This window comes from Podarcis bocagei (assembly GCF_964188305.1).
Source record: "Podarcis bocagei genome assembly, chromosome: 2".
NCBI lineage: Eukaryota > Metazoa > Chordata > Lepidosauria > Squamata > Lacertidae > Podarcis > Podarcis bocagei.
In genome coordinates, this window is record NC_138126.1 from 22078324 (window position 1) to 22090416 (window position 12093).

At 45.3% G+C, this 12093-nt stretch overlaps 2 long non-coding RNA genes across 2 annotated transcripts in view; one reads left to right on the forward strand and one right to left on the reverse strand.

Moving 5' to 3' along the window:
• Positions 1 to 327, reverse strand: part of LOC308581388 — a 308379-nt gene extending 308052 nt beyond the window's left edge. The window contains exon 1 of the long non-coding RNA XR_014005042.1: positions 175 to 327. This is a non-coding gene — a long non-coding RNA (uncharacterized lncRNA). The remainder of the gene's footprint in view (positions 1 to 174) is intronic.
• Positions 328 to 4382: 4055 nt separating this feature from the next.
• On the forward strand, positions 4383 to 6293 carry LOC308581258. The gene is made up of 3 exons (XR_014004895.1): positions 4383 to 4621; positions 5342 to 5449; positions 5768 to 6293. It is a non-coding gene; the product is annotated as an uncharacterized lncRNA (long non-coding RNA).
• The last annotated feature ends 5800 nt before the right edge of the window (positions 6294 to 12093 follow it).

The following is a 12093-nucleotide window of genomic DNA, read 5'->3' on the forward strand; positions in this document are numbered from 1 at the left end:
AGTGAACTTGTGGTCTATATTTTGCTTCCAGTCTGTCATCTGGCTTCAAATTGGTGTCCAAATGTATGCAAACACAGGCAAAAATCAAGAAGGTTCCTCCCAGCCTCATATAATAAGTGTCTTGTGAACTGGAAGGAACAGGCATTCGTTTCACATAAGATAGTACAGTGGTACCTCAGGTTAAGTACTTAATTCATTCCGGAGGTCCGTACTTAACCTGAAACTGTTCTTAACCTGAAGCACCACTTTAGCTAAGGGGTGCTCCGGCTGCTACCGCGCCACCGGAGCACGATTTCTGTTCTCATCCTGAAGCAAAGGTTTTAACCTGAAGCACTATTTCTGGGTTAGTGGAGTCTGTAACCTGAAGCGTATGTAACCTGAAGCGTATGTAACCCGAGGCACCACTGTATCAGGTGGGCATGGAGGTCTAGGACACTGTGTTCAACATTGGTCCCTCCGCCCATTAGGATTTTGGCTAACAATCAGTATACCAGTACACCAAATAGCCAAAGAGAACCACTGCCCTCATCACCCTTGCATTGCAGAGATACCCCAGCATATTGCCGAAAGCCTCATGCACTTTCCAAACCCACCAAGATCGGGTGAGCTGAGATGCCCCCCGGCCGTATACAATGGCTGCATTGAACCTGATTCTTCAAACATGAGCAACATCTTCCTTACCATAAGTTAAGCTACTACTGCTATTTATTGCCTGATTCTTTTTCTGCCAAGGGACAAATGGGTGCGACCGTCTCAGCACAGCAAACCCTTTGCAAAGAGTGTAGAGAACGGATTAACCAGAAAAGTATTCAGGACTCTTTCTACATTGAAATACATTATTGGACGTTGAGGGGAACAGAAAGAGCGTAGTTTGGGAATCCAGTTGAAACTTGGGGTTCAGCTACATTAGTAAAGAAAAAATGCTTCATATACTTTATAACATCGTGCCACCAAATGGTGCTGTGGAATCCCATGGTTTTGCCAACGTGATTTCCCTTTATGAAGTTTACAACATGTTTTCCTGAAATGCTTTTTTGATGCATCTAGATCCAGCCTTGAAAATAAATTTGCTGGCTCTAACAGATCATCCTCCAGTGAATTCAGTTTTTGCATTTGGACAGAGGACTGGTTTCCTGTTGTATCCTTCTGGTGACTGACTGATTGGGATATTCCAAAACTTACTGTTGTGGCAGACGGAACCCTCTAAATTTCTTTTTTTCATTCTCCCCCCCTCCCCCCCGCTACACAATACTCGTTTCTATGGTTCATTGTAAAATGGCATTTTACTGAGGATTCTGGTGCAGTCTTTTTGAGGGAAAATGGTTCAATTTAATTCGTCCAATTTACAAGCTGTGGGAGTGTCTGGGGCATGGTCAAAACGGTTGCACAGAAATCCACTCAGCGCCTGCATAGTGTGTCATCCACACTGTTTCTGATGGAGGCCTGCATACCCCAAACCCTTGCAAACACACTCCTTCCATTATAGGTCTCATTAGTTAATACTAAGAGTAACACATTGAAATATACTCAGAGTTGAGAGTGGATTTCATGCTCTTTATTCAGCTCATAGTGGTGAGGAGGGAATGGAAGTCCCCTCAAAGTATTTGCTTTATATACATTATTTACACAATGGGCTGCACATGATTGTCTAATTCCGGAATTCTCCTGTAGGCCAATCAGGTTGTGGATTCACTTCTATCTGGAGCTGGATTGGGTGGCTCCTGTCGACCAATCATACTGCTGCATTGTTCTAGGACCAATCAGACTGCTGCATTCTGAATCCTATTGTTCTAGGACCAATCAGACTGCTGCATTTTGGATCCTGTTCAACTCAGTACATAACACCCATACACACAAAATCCCCCTCCGCCAGGTAAACATGTTAAATAGATACCTTGCCACATTGATAGCTTGCTCCACTGAGATCTATGGCCAACACTGTAGAGCCATAAACTTCCATGAAGGGGGATGAAGGGGGATGGCAGGAATGGCAATTACAGTGTCGCAGGTCTTTGAGCAAGGTCGGAGATACATGCCAAATTACAGGATCACTTATATATAACTCATGGAAGACTGGCAGAAACACATGGCTGTTCATACCATTCATTACGCTGTACAAATGAAAGCTGCTAACACAACGATTCGGGAATATGGGCTGGCCAGCAGTCACCCATTCTGTTTCATCAGGACCCAGTACAGGCCACATGATCTCCTGCAATGATTTTGCAAAGTTTTTTTGCAGATAAAGTCCCTCAGATTCAGGAAGAGTTAGACTCCACCATAGGAGCAGGGCCAGGGGAGGAGAGTGCTAGAGTGCTGTCTACTCAATTTGCATGGGATCAATTCCAATCTGTTACCCCCGAGGATGTGGACTGGATGCTTGGACAAGTGAAACCAACCACCTGCCTCCTTGATCCTGGTCTATCCTGGCTAATAAAAGCTAGCCGGGAAGGGCTGAGCGATGGGCTTCGTGGGGTGGTGAATGCTTCTCTCTGTGAGTGAGCCTTCCCAGACCCGCTAAAAGAGGCGGCTATCAAACTGCTTCCAAAAAAAAAAAAAAAACAGCTTTAGATGCAGCCAATATGGCCAACAATTGCTCAGTCTCAAATCTTCCATTCTTGGGCAAGGTGATTGAGCGAGTGGTTGCTGAACAACTCCGGGCAGAAGAAGAAGCAGACCATTTGGATCCTTTCCAGTCAGGATTCAGGCCTCATCATGGGACTGAAACTGCCTTGGTCACACTGGTCGATGATCTCCGGTGGGCTAGGGACAAAGGTGAGAGCTGTTTCCTAGTTCTGCTGGATCTCTCAGTGGCGTTTGATACATCGACCATAATATCCTTCTGGACTGTCTAGATGGGCTGGGAGCTGGAGGCAATGTCATACAGTGGTTCCACTCCTTCCTCCTGGGCCGTTTTCAGAAAGTGGTGGTGGGGAATGAGGGTTCAGACCCCTAGGCTCTCACTTGTGGGGTGCCTCAGGGTTCTGTCCTCTCCCCCATTCTTTTCAACATCTACATGCAGCCGCTGGGAGAGATCATCAGGGGGTTTGGGCTGTGGGTTTGTCCATCAATATGTGGATGATACCCAGCTCTACCTCTCTTTCAAATCAGAACTAGTGAAGACGGTGAACATCCTGTGTGTCTGGAGGCGGTTGCAGGATGGATGGCGGCTAATGGATTGAGGTTGAATCCTGACAAGACAGAAGTACTGTTTTGGGGGGACAGGAAGTGGGCAGGTTTGGAGGACTCCCTGGTCCTGAATGGGGTAACTGTGTCCCTGAAGGACCAGGTGCGCAGCCTGGGAGTCATTTTGTACTCACAGCTGTCCATGGAGGCGCAGGTCAATTCTGTGTCCATGGCAGCTGTTTATCAGCTCCATCTGGTACGCAAGCTGAGACCCTACCTGCCCGCGGACTGTCTCGCCAGAGTGGTGCATGCTCTGGTTATCTCTCGCTTGGACTACTGCAATGTGCTCTACGTGGGGCTACCTTTTAAGGTGACCCAGAAACTACAACTAAGCCAGAATGCAGCAGCTAGACTGGTGACTGGGAGCGGCCACTGAGACCACATAACACTGGTCTTGAAAGACCTGCATTGGCTCCCAGTATGTTTCCAAGCACAATTCAAAGTGTTGGTGCTGACCTTTAAAGCCCTAAACGGCCTCGTTCCAGTATATCTGAAGAAGCATCTCCACCCCCATTGTTCTGCCCAGACACTGAGGTCCAGTGCCAAGGGCCTTCTGGTGGTTCCCTCACTGCGAGAAGCCAAGTTACAGGGAACCAGGCAGAGGGCCTTCTCCGTTGTGGCTCCCACCCTGTGGAACGCCCTCCCACCAGATGTCAAAGAGAACAACAACTACCAGACTTTTAGAAGACATATGAAGGCAGCCCTGTTTAGGAAAGCTTTTAATGTTTGATGCATTACTGTATTTTAATATTTTGTTGGAAGCCGCCCAGAGTGGCTGGGGAAGCCCAGCCAGATGGTGAGATATAAATAATAATAAAGTATTATTATTATTATTATTATTATTATTATTATTATTATTATTATTATTAATCTGCAGGCTGGTTGAGAGTTGCCTGCTCGGCACATTGTACTATTACAATTGAAACCTGGAGCTGCACAGAAAACCCTCGTGAGATAGCATCAGGCATCTACTGAGGTCCGGGACATTCTGTACACCATTCAGCTGATCCCTCAGTCCATTTGGATTTGTCCTAACAATCAGCACTTTATGCATGAAAGGGCCCAAGACAACCGTCGCCTTCACTCTCCGCTGCCCATCCGAGGGACCCAAGGATGTTGCCAGAGGCTTCTTGGACCTTTTAAGGCCACCAGGATGAGGCGAGGAGCCAAGAGGGTTCCTCCCAGCCGTATATAATGGATATCTTGAACCTGGTTCCTCAAACTGAGCAGCGTGTTCCCGACCAGAGCTTGAGCAACTAATACCGATCTGCCCTGCCATCCCTTAGTCTCTCAGCTGTCAGCCTTCGAAAGCAAAAGGGCTTCATACAAGAAGGTTTTCCGATGGGGCAGAGCTTGTTTCTTGAGAACCGCAGCCAACGTTTGGTTCAGGTCTGGCTACTTACGTTCTGTGTTCTGCTTTGCTTCAGGACTGGAGGTAAGTATGGTCCCCACCCACCAGTCCCTGAATAGGTACACTGAAACAGAAGTCACCTGACCCTTACATATAGTGGGAGGGTGAGGAGGGGTTTTTCTCAGGAGGGTAGTAGGAGGTGGGTGATTGACTCAATGGGTTTGGTAAACCTGTTGACAACTGACTGCAAGTAGTCCTGCAGGAAAAAGCAAGGGATAGTATGCATATGATGAGCATATGTAATGAGACAGGAATCCAATATCTCTATTAAGACGAGGTCTATACATAGTTTTCAGTTTAGTGATAAGTTGTAATTCAGCAACTTCTAGGTTAAAGCCAGTTCTCAAGGTGGAATTCTGTACCTTTGAGCCAATTTCAGGGTAGAGTTCAGCCTCCCTTTTACCAGAGGGAGGAAGATGCTTTTCTCCTGGCTCCTGATCAAAGCATGAACATAGCAAGCTGCAGGGCAGATAGTGCCATCTTTGGAAAAGAGGATCTAGTTGTCTAGGTGGAAGGAGTTGCTAGTCTCAGGGTACAGGAGCTTGCCACAAATTTGCATACAATTTCCATCTCTTAATCTATACACAGAAATGCAAATTTAGTCTCACTTTCCAAGGGGGAAAGCATTATTCTATTGTTGTTCTGGGATCGATTCTGACAGCTATGTGTGCCAGCAGGATTTTGGTGGTTTAGGACATTGAATATTGGTTGGTTCCTACCCAAATGAAATGCTGTCTCTTACAGCAGATGCTGTGAACTGCAGAAAATGCAAGTCACTTAGTCCTGGCAAGCCATGCGAACCGAAGGGGAAGACATGTGAGGGACCATTCTGTATTATGGTAGAGACTTATGGTAAGTATTTCTTGTCGACATCCTTCCTTTTTCTATGCTGGGACTAGGATGAACTGAGATTTAAGGGTTGGTTGTTGTTTTTTTAAAGGGCATGTATCTTTCATAAGTTTTAACTTTATTTTATTTTAATGTTGACATTTTAGTAGTTTTAGCAGCATAAATTCAAAATTCTGTTTAAGTGCACATTTTAAAATGATGTCTAAAATGTAATTTACTTTGATGTGGAGTATCTCTTGATACAGACTATGGACTAATTCAGTAAAATTCTCTTCATTCACTAGTTAATATCAACATAAGTACTTCTCTTTCTCTCGCCAGGTCAAAGCGGTGAAGTGATTAATTATGTCAAAGAATGTGGCGCTAAGAGTTGGAAAGAATTCTGTGGAAAAGTGATGCCAGGGAAAGTGAAAAAGACAGTAGCATGCTGCCATACTGACTTATGTTTTGACTGATCTTACTATTCTATTCTTAAGTTGTTTACCCCTATGCAGAAACCTCATGGTAAAAGGGTGGGTAACAAATCTTTCTCCTTCTCTTTCTCCTTTGAGAGACGTAATATTAGAAGATTTCATATCCTTTCCTTTCAATGGATTCAAGTCAAATGACAGACAAAAGCCCCACACAAATATTCTGATGCCATGTCCAAAAATCACATTCAGGGGATGTTCCACACCCAACAGCCTCATCGTCCTCCACAAAATGGTGGCTGACTGTGTGACCTGGGGAGTCTTCTGTATTTGCGGAGGGCTGCCATATATCTTAGACCGATGATTTTCCAGCACCCTAAGTGCATTGGGAAGCCTCCATGAGCACAGGAAACCCCCCACTTTGGCTATCCATACTTGTTAATCACACACTCATTCAGTTCACAACTTCATTTCTCCTTCCTGCTCCTGAGAGGAGGACCACTCATTTGTGCTCACTCATTTATGCACTCCTTCACTGTCTGATAGTTTGAAAAGTAACTTCCCCATGCAAAAGTGCATAATTGACTTGGGTATTGGGGTGGGGTGGGGTGGGACGTTCCTTGGAGAGTTGATAGACATGTCTCTTTTTTACCCGCCATCCCTACTTGAACTAGGCAAATCACAGAAGATGTTATCAAATATACTAACCTGTGCTAGGGATGGCGACAAAGTTCATTGAAAGCAAATATAGGTAAAAACTTGGGTGGTGCTTCCATGCTCTGGAGCAGAAGCATCTACACCAACCAATAGCAATGTTTTGTTTCAGATTAGGGCACCAATTTTTGAAAAACCTCTTTTCACACCAATATTCTCCCTCACTGCTCTCAAAACTCTGTGATCTCTAACAACCATAGGAAAGCAACAAATCCCATCCCTAGGCTGTGATTTTACATTTTGCAGAACAGCATGCAACCTAACTCTGGGAGCAGTCCTGATTGGCCAGCCCTTAATTGCCTTGTTAGAGCATCCCATCCCATACTCACGGCCAGGATGGTCAGGTAAGGAGCTGGAGCTTCTCCTGGGCCCTGTCCATCAGATTCTCAATTCCTCTCTTCCTGGAGCTCATGGAACCCTGCTGCTCCAAGGCTTCTTGGGCAGGCAGAGTTTGTTCTCTGTTGTCCTTCCTGAACATTGCAATGCAAGTGGAACGTAGCAAAGCTTTTAAGTAGTTTGGACTGGTGGGAGTTCTAGGTGGCCCATCAACATAGAGTTCAATAATAACAGTTAAAATTACTGCTAGTTTTGCATGCAGAATAACGTAAGAATAATACCTTGTGATATTGTTTTATTGGATGCTTCAATGCTTTCTTTCAATAAAGTTTGTAAGTGAACTTGTGGTCTGTATTCTGTTTTGCTTCCAGTCTGTCATCTGGCTTCAAAATGGTGTCCAAATGTATTCAAACACAGACAAAAACCTGCTCTTGACAGCAGCAACCATCATGCAAACCATCATGCTTCCTTTCAATAAAGTTTAAAAATCAAGTTGCAGTCTGTATTCTATTTTGGTTCCTGTGTAATTATTGTAACTCAAACACAAAAGAAATCGCTGTACCTTATCTTTTCCTTTCCTCAAGACTGAGGGAATTTTAATGAGAAAGTACAACTGGTGTGGGGTGCTGGTGCTTCATGGATGCACAGGAAACTGAGAAACCTACTAAAGGGCAAGCAAGCAAAAGAAGGAAGCAGCTGGAGGGAATTACTAATGGTCTTAGTTGTCTCTATTCCAATGCACAGAGTATGGAAAACAAACGAAGTCCTCAGTGATAGTTTTGAGGAGAAGTGGGTAAGATGTGGACTAGGTGATACTACTGTTAGTCAATCAGCCCACTACAAATTCACCTAAGCCCAAAGAACACTTACCAATATTTGGATTTCCCTGGGCAAGATAAAGTGATTTAACAATTTTAAGAAGCAAGTATTTTATTATTCCTTAGGTTTATGGGACCACTGGGAACAGCAAAAACGTACTATTGTGGCACAAGGGGGATTCACATTAGTTCTGGGGAAATATGCCCCTAGGCCCTTATTGGCTGAGGGAAACTCTACTCTGGCATCAGGTGCTCATAGAAGCCTGGGACATTCTGTATAGCCCATTTCGATTTTTCTGAAAAATCAGTACATTATGCACCTAACATCTTAAGGAATTACTACCCGCGTCCTTGTTCCTCTTCAGGGCCACCCAAGCATATTCACAGAGCAGTGGCGTAGCGTGGGGGGTGCCAGGGGTGCCGGCCGCACCGGGCGCAACATTTGGGGGGGGCGCGTTTGGCCGGCCCTCCTCGAGGAAGCAGGAACCCCACTGTCCTCGGACCTCCTCCGAAGCCTGGCGGTGGGGCCGGGAGACCTTCTCCCCGCGCCAGCCTTCGGATGGCTATCCTGAAGACTTGTGGTGGGAGCAGTGGCGTAGCGTGGGGGGTGCAGGGGGGGCCTGCCGCACCTGGCGCAACATCTGGGGGGGCGCGGAAGAGACTGGAGTGCTAAAATCCACGGGTTAGGGGGCGCAAATTACTTGCCTTGCCCCGGGTGCTGAGAACCCACGCTACGCCACTGAGTGAGCTTCATGCGGTGGTGCTGTGGTCTAAACCATGGAGCCTCTTGGGTTTGCCAATAGGGTGAGCTCCTGTTGCTCTGTCCCACCTCCTGCCAACCTAGCAATTCGAAAGCACGCCAGTGCAAGTAGATAAATAGTTTCCGCTGTAGCAGGAAGGTAAACATGCGCTCCAGTTTCTGTCACGGTGTCCTGTTGCACCAGAAGCAGTTTAGTCATGCAGGCCACATGACCCGGAAAGCTGTCTGGGGACAAAAGCCGGCTCCCTCGGCCTGAAAGCCGAGTTGAGCGCTGCACCCCATAGCTGCCTTTGACTGCACTTAACCATCCAGTGGTCCTTTACCTTTTACCTTTTTACTGTTCAAGCTTACCAGCATGAGAGAAGAAGCCAAGAAGGTTCCTCCTAGCCTTAAATAATAGTAAAGGTAAAGGTAAAGGATCCCTGACAGTTAAGTCCAGTCGCAGACGAATCTGGGGTTTTTGCTTTACAGGTGTTTGCTTTACAGGCCGAGGGAGCCGGCGTTTGTCCATAGTTTTTCTGGGTCATGTGGCCAGCACGACTAAGCCACTTCTGGTGCAGCAGAACACCAAAACCAGAGCAGCACATGGAAACGCTGTTTACCTTCCTGTCGGAGTGGTACCTACACTCCCCACATCATTGTTGTTCCTCAGACACCCCAGCATGTTGCCAGAGGCTTCTGGTACCCACCAACCCCATCAGGATCAGGTGCCCTGAAAGGACTTCCGGGTTAGCGCCATCGGCGAATGGCGGAGTTCCTCCGACTGGAGGAACGGGCTCCGTGGAAACTGGGTCTTCCCGCCGCAGTGAAGGTGGGGACCCGCTAGAAATCCTAGGTGGAGGAAGCCTGGGAACGTGGGGTTCAGCAGGGCACCAGGAGCGCCCCCTACTCACGGGGAACCCCTTTTTGGGATTCTGGAGTGAACAATTGGATTTAAAACAAGTACCCTTGAGCAGAAATGGAAAATTGGATCAAGAAATATCTTAATTTGACATCGAAGCGGGAAGGTTCTGTCAGGGAACTGACATCGGAGCCAGAGGCGGAGGCTAGGCTCTCGAGTGATGCTGGAGAAGGGCCCAGCAGGGGGAGAGGCGGCTCACCAGCTGGGGAAAGAAATCAGCGTAACACCAGGGATAAAGGGGGTAGATGGGGGAATCGGTGAGGGGGCTCCAGGACAACTCACCGGAGATCATCGAGGAGAGCACGGGTCCTCCGCTACCCACGCCCTCCCTGCGCAGAAGACTTTCGCGCAGGGAGAGTAGGAGGAGACTTGGAGTCAAACAACTTTTATGCTGGAAAAGGCTTAAGAAACACCCACTGACGGATTCTGCTAGGAACTGAACAGCCACAAAGTGCAGGGCTGTCCAGACAGAAAAGGTTTAACAAGGCAACCTAGCCAGGAGTGGCACCAACTTGCGCACGAGCAACCCCTACATTTATTACAGGTTCAAAACAGGAAGTCCGACTTCTGCTTTTTGTATATAGACTGAAGCAAAAACCTTGTAAGCTAAAGCCTGGAAAGTCGTTAAAAAAGTCTAAATTTCCTTCATTTATAACTACTGAAACCCCCTTGGAAGCAGGAGGAAAGGGGGGGGGCTTTGTGTAATGCCTGCAGGAAAGGGAGTGAAGAAAGATAAGTTTCCACCGTCTCTAACCTGGGAACGGGGTGTCAGAGACAGAAATTGTTGGAGAGGTTCATTGACTGTGAATGGAATACGACAGATAGCTAAAGAAGAGAAATAAACTGATTCCAATGTAGCCTTTTGCATTCTAAAGAAACAAAATATCTGAAAAATGAAATTTTCCTTTGTTGAAGTTGCCTTAAAAAGATGGATACAAATAGAAATTGTCTCCTCTAGAGGGAGCTTGCTAAATTGTTGCTGCAAGAACTTGAGGAATCCACAGCTGTGAGATTAAGATCGTGGGATTAGTCCTTTTGACCTTGACTAAATATGAGCTGGAAGGAAGTTTTGGTGCTTGCTTTATGCAAGACAAATGCTTTGTTGGAACAGATGCATGAGAAGATGGATTTGATGAATGAGAAAATGGATTTGATGAGTGTTGTGGCCAATAACTGTGGACAAATAGTGAATAGTGATACAGAAACCATCCAGGGTCCAACTCAGGAACCTGTATTGATTGGGCAAGTGCAGAAGATAATGGAGGAGGCTGCGGTTGCACCTCAAATAATACAAATGGAGAGGCCCAAGGCCCTACAGGAGCATAAGCCGCTGTTTTTGAAGATTGAAGTTGGAGTGGGCCAGGGGGAGTCTGGAGCTGAGGAGGCTCTTAATTTTGGAGAGACTTCGAAATATGCTCGTAAACATTTTTTGGATTATATTGATGACTGTGGGGAGTGGGACTGTGGGGAATGGGCTGGTTTGATGAAGGGAGACGGAGATAATTTTGGGTTGGAACCCCCCAGAGACCTACTCCTCAATGAGAAAGGAAAGAAATTAAGAAAGAGACCAACAAAAGACAAGGGAAAGTGCAAGTATAAACAACAAGAAGAAGATCTGCAGAAGGGACATGGAAGAGACTTAAGGGCCTCGGACATAAGACTTCCAGGTTGATGGACTAGATGGAATGGACAGTAAGGACTGACATGACCCGATACCAGGAAGAAGAGACGTTGGATGAAGATTGGAAGAAAATTTATAAAGAAATTTTTTTATTTAGGGAACTAGCCTAAAATTAATGAATATTAGGGAAAATGTTGGAATGAAACTATATGACTCTAGTAGAAATGATATCAGGAGTTATGTACAACTGAGTATTAAGTTTTAAGCTTTAAGGTATTTTATGGTAAGATACGGTTAAATAAATTAAGGTAATTTGAATAACAGAATATGGGGAAAGATGGAAAGGATCTGTCAAGTTAATTAATAGGTTAAATTGTTAAGATAAATTATTTAATAAAAATTGAGAAAGATGGAAAGAATTTGCTGAAATAACTAACTAAACTAGAATACAAAAAGGGAGGTGCGAGGAGGTCAATGAAACAAGCAAATGGAAGTTAGAGATATGTAATATGGGATTTGTGTTTGTTTGGTTTCTTTTTTATTTTGTTTTTTGTTGTTGTATTGGTTTTTATGTTTTGTGTTTCTTCTTCTTCTTTTTATGCATTGTAGTGTTGTTTTTTGTTTTTTGTTTTTTCTTTCTGTAATTCTGAAATTATTAATGAATATTATTTTTTTTAAAAAAGGATCAGGTGCCCTGAGATGCTAATAAGGTTCATATTGGCTTTATATAATGGCTATGTTGAACCTGGTTCCTCAAGCCAAGCAACCGTTGTTTTTCAGAAGCTGACCAGTTGCTACTAGTTATTACCAGATTTTTCCAACTATAGCAAGATTGGGTTATCTAACTAGGGGCAGGTGGGTTGGGCATCCTGGGTATAGTAGTCAAAAGTCAGAGAACAGATTTCAGCTTCTGCCCATAGTTCTCTCAACTGCAACACTTGACGTACTCCCCTGCAAGGGAAGAGTTGTCATTCATTCCAATCAGAGGAAAGGCAATCACTGCCCTTGGGAACAGTGGTACCAAACCTGCCCTTCAGCTGATGGTGGTAAATTGATACTTTACCACACAAATCAACTGATAACTTGT